General features: G+C 49.1%; 1 protein-coding gene across 1 annotated transcript in view; it reads right to left on the reverse strand.

Moving 5' to 3' along the window:
* LOC115063596 (phosphatidylinositol 3,4,5-trisphosphate-dependent Rac exchanger 1 protein-like) overlaps window positions 1–4,897 on the reverse strand; it is a 76,239-nt gene that overhangs the window by 55,736 nt on the left and 15,606 nt on the right. The gene's annotated exons all lie outside the window — the stretch shown is intronic.

The following is a 4,897-nucleotide window of genomic DNA, read 5'->3' on the forward strand; positions in this document are numbered from 1 at the left end:
CTGGAACTCACTCTGTAGACCAGGCTGGCCTCGAACTCAGAAATCCGCCTGCCTCTGCCTCCCGAATGCTGGGAGCCAGTACTTGTTCTTACTGAAGGCTGTTGAAATGGGGTTTTCTGTCACTTGTCACAAAGAATCCTGACAGACAGACAGCTCTTGCTGGTGGCTACTGTTTCAAAAAACACAGACTACGGTGAGCTGAGGACAACGGCTCTAGATGTAAAGGCAGGAAGACATGACAGCCCTGAGCGGTTCATCACACTGGGGGGATGGGGGGGAGCCCCTTGCTTCCTCACTATAGGGACCTCCCAAAGGGACATGGAGCAGTCTGTAGGACAGATGGATGTGAGAGAGCATCCTGTACCACAGCTGACACTGCAAAAAAGACTGCCCACAGGCTGCAGGAAAACAGAGGCTGGGCCACCGAATCAGCCCCTCTGGAGACAACCTTCTCCCTCTTCTCCACACAGAGACCGAGAGGGACCACCCACGAGCTGGCAGGCACCTCCACTTCGAATGCCCATGCCCCAGTAGGACCACAGGAGACCAAAGGACGGCTCTTCAAAACAACTTCTGTCTCCTGTAACGGGAACATGCATTCCTTAAGTGTCTGACAAAAAGACAAAAGCAAGTTGGAAGAAGCATCCCTTTATCCTCTTAACTATTCAATTATAAAAGCCAGAGTTAGTACACTGACAACCAAGATGCATGTAGTTGTTAGTGTCTGGAAAGCATTAGGGAAAGGTGAGGACTACGGCAAACTACAGCCTGAGCCAGGGATGCCTGCAGGAACCTCAGCTGGACATGCAAGCCATAAAAACAGATTTTTGTGCAAGAAATAATTTTTTAATCAAAAGGTTTTTTTTTTTCCTTTTTTTGGGTTTTTTTAGACAGGGTTTCTCCATGTAGCCCTGGCTTTCCTGGAACTCATTGTACAGACAAGGCTGGTCTCGAACCCAGAGATCAGCCTACCTCTGCCTCCCAAGTGTTGGGACTAAAGGCCTGTACCACTACTGCCAGGCTCAAAAAAATTCCTTCTCAATGTTGACAACTAACAAGAAAAATCTAAAATACTGTGCAGGCCAACAGAACCCACTTAGGGGCCTGATCTGGCCTGAAGAGCCCCAGTTTGTAGCCTGTGTTCTAACCATGAAGGATGGGGAATGTGCTCTAACTTGATCACAGCTCCTTAGTCACACTGAGACCTGACCCACAGTGTCAACCCAACAGTGGCTTCCTGTAAGAAATACACAGCCCACCCTCCTACATCATAGACACTGAAATCAAAGACACTATTTATTCCCAGGTACATAGTTCATCCACCGCATCCAGAGAGGACTCAATCCCAGTCCCCTTCTCCAGTCCCTTGGTGCTCAAAGGCCCTTGTCAGTAGGGTTAAAGCTTACTGACACCATGTGGTGTCACCATAGGGAAACATGAGCTCCAGTCCCATCTCAGCCACCAACTGGTAACTCTGGGTCACTGTGGTGGTTTCAATAAGAATGGCCTACAGACTCATGTGTTTGATTACTTCTTCTTGGGGTAGGTGTGGCCTTGTTGGAGTGGGTGTGGCTTTATCGGAGTGGGTGTGGCCTTCTTTGGGTGGGTGTGGCCTTCTTGGAGTAGGTGAGGCCTTGTTCGAGAAAGTATGTCACTATGGGGGCAGACTTTGAGGTTTCTATCCTCAAGCTACGCCCAGTGTGCTGCACAGTCTCCTGCTGCTGCCTTTGGATCAAGATGGAGCACTCTTGACTCCTCTTCCAGAACCATGTCTGCCAGCATACTGCCATGCTCCCCCAACATGATGATAATGGACTGAACTTCTGAAACTGTAAGCCAGCCCCAATTAAATGCTTCCCTTTGTAAGAGTTGCCATGGTCACGGTGTCTCTTCGCAGCAATGAAATCCCAAGGCAGTCACTGGGCAGCTCTGTGCCTCAGTTTCCCTTCCTGGAAAAATGCGATCACAGATAACGTGCTGTCTCTGCCTTGGCTGGCCCTGACCTTATTCTAAGATTCTAGTGTTCTAGTGCCAATGTGTTTTATGCCAGAGTGTCCTAATGAAGGGGCTGGCATGGGCTGGGGAGGTGGCCCAGTTGGTAACAAGCTTGCCTTGCATACACCAGGGCCTGAGTTTAATCTCCAAAAGCTATGCTTTAAAAGCTAAATATGGGACCAGGCAGTGGTGGCACAGACCACTGATCCCAGCACTCAGGAGGCAGAGGCTGGCAGATTCTGAGTCAGAGGCCAGCCTGGTCTACAGAGTGAGTTCCAGGACAGCCAGGGCTACATAGAAAGGCCCTGTCTCAAACAAACAAACAAACAAACACCTATGTAAACATACATACCTATCTGGGTGTGGTGGGTAGGTAGATAGATGGATGGACAGGTAGGTAAGCAGACAGACAGATAGACAGATACCTAGGTGTGGTGGCCAAGTCTGCCTCCCAGGACCATGAGCCAGAGAAGAAGATCCCTGGAGCTCACTAGATGGATCTGCCAGCCTAGCCTACCTGGCAAGGTCGGGGAGGTACGCTGTAGTAAAAAAAAGTGGAAAATACCTGAGATACCCAATGTTGTCCTCTGGCCTACGCATACACACATGTGCACAGACATACAAGCATGCATACACACTCAAACAAAGATACATATGGCTTCTAACTCTGAATAACTGAAAGGTGCCCATACGCCAGATATAAGAGTAATGGCTGAATAAACAATAGAAACTTGATTAGCATGTTATCATATACTAGCATAATCAAGTGTTTTATTAGCAGTCTGATCTTATTACTATGATAATTTATAGCTAGTATGCAGAACGCTCATTATGTGCCAGACACTGTCCTAAGAGGCTTGCAGAACCTCCTCCTTGGTCAGCCCCACTCCCACTCATCCAAGACATCAGTACAGTAGCATCCAACACTGGTCACACAGTCAGTAAATGGCCAGGATCTGAACTGGACGGTGAGGATCCAGAGTCCTTTGTCCTTCACTAGGTGACACCAACGGCCCTGGGGACAAAGAGTGCTTCGTAGCAACACACAGGATTTTGCCTAGGACAGAAGAGGCAAGATACACCAACACATACAGATAATTGGACATAAGAAGGGGAAGAAGAGAGCAAGCAAAGGTGCCAGGGTCCTGGCTATGGGAACACGGTGATCTCCTACCCATATTCATCAAACACTCTACCACAGGCCTGGCAATCTTGAGTACAGCTAGTGAGTGCAGGATGCCCATTCAAGTCCTGCTTCAGATCTGGCACTCAGCTACATTCTGCTGTCCCCAACTCTCTAAAGTAGGGCTCAGGGGCAGAGCATTCACCTAACATGTGTGAAGACCTTGGTCTCATCCCAGCATTGCAAAGAAAACCTCACTAAAGGGAGAGAAAGAAACAGCATCCTGGATGATGGACCGCGATGCAGTGGGGAGGTGTCCTAGCATCATCTTAACTACTCACAAAAGCAACTTTGGGGAGAAGGGGTTTATGTGACTTACATTCCAGGTCACAATCTATCACTGAGAGAGGTCAAAGGTAGGAAGCTGAATGCAGGCCTGCTTGCTATTCCATTGCCTCTGATCAGGGAGTTCACTTCACAGCCAAGGAAGCAGAGTAGGAACTGCTCTGGGTGTTTCCAGGCAACTTATCCTGCAGTGACCTCCAACTGAATTCTGAAGTGCTCAGAGAACATGCTGGGGATTCTCAACCTTTCGCATTGGCTCGAAACTTGTATTGTGACCCAGTTAAGGCTCTGACTGATTGACCAACCCTCCCAGGTACATCTTAAAAGAACGTATGTCCCACCATGCTGGGAGGTCATGAGGGTGGGGTGGCATTCTGGGCTACTATAACCTTCCTAGAATACTGTGGTCACCACTGAGGATGGAGATGTATCCTTCAGTTTTCAACACGTGCATTTTGTTCTGTGGGATGTGACAGTTCTGTCTTCCCAAGGAAGTGAGGACCCTTCTGTCATGGTGGAACACATCTCTGACCCCTGTTTGGAAGCCTATCTGTCTGTTCCCATGGGCTGCTAGCTGGCTGGCAGAGAGGGTTTACCCTCAGTTACCTTTCCTACACAGCTCAGAACCACCTGCCTAGGGCATGGTGCTGCCCACAGTGGGCTATGCCCCCCTATATCAATTAACAATCAACATAATGCCCACGGACACATCCATAGATCAATCTAGTCTAGGCAATTCCTCAATGGAGAAATCTATTCTAGGTTGTGTCAAGCTGCCATTAAAGCTACCAGAACAGAGGAAATGGGCAAAAAGGACATTCGGGGAACTCAGGGAAATGGGGGCATTTGGGGTACTAACTGCAGAGTGGAAAGTTCAGTATCAAGATTAAATTTCCTGACTTTCTGCACCAAGCTGCGGTTACCTGGGAATAATAATTCCTGTTTGTGGGGCTTCGGCTTATGTATTTTGAGTCCACAGTCACTCGCAAATGGACCCAAGCAATAATGAGAATGGGGTGGGGCTGGCTGGAAGAATAAGGAAGCAAATGACCCTAAAGCTTAAACTGAGACCCTGTGTGGAAGCCCATGAACATGGCTTAAGTCCTAACACCTATGTTCATAGACAATGACACGTATGGGCCAGCCAAGCTGGGCAGGTGTGAGGAGCAGGCCTCCGCCATGCATTTCTTTGTTGTGGTACTCCTTTGTGAGTCTATGAGCCACCCTGACAACAGCTGCCAACCTTAGCCAGTGGCCAGGACCACACAGAGCTCCTGATCCTTCTGAAACCCAGGTGTGGTAAAGTGAGGGCCGAGAAACCCAATGGGTGATTCCTCCTCATCCAGGGTGCACCCCCACACACATCAGGGGCAGGGTGGCTCCTCACCCAGGGTGCACCCCCACATACACACATCAGGGGCAGGGTGGCTCCTC

The sequence above is a fragment of the Mus pahari genome, chromosome 3 (assembly GCF_900095145.1).
Source record: "Mus pahari chromosome 3, PAHARI_EIJ_v1.1, whole genome shotgun sequence".
In the NCBI taxonomy this organism is placed as follows: domain Eukaryota; kingdom Metazoa; phylum Chordata; class Mammalia; order Rodentia; family Muridae; genus Mus; species Mus pahari.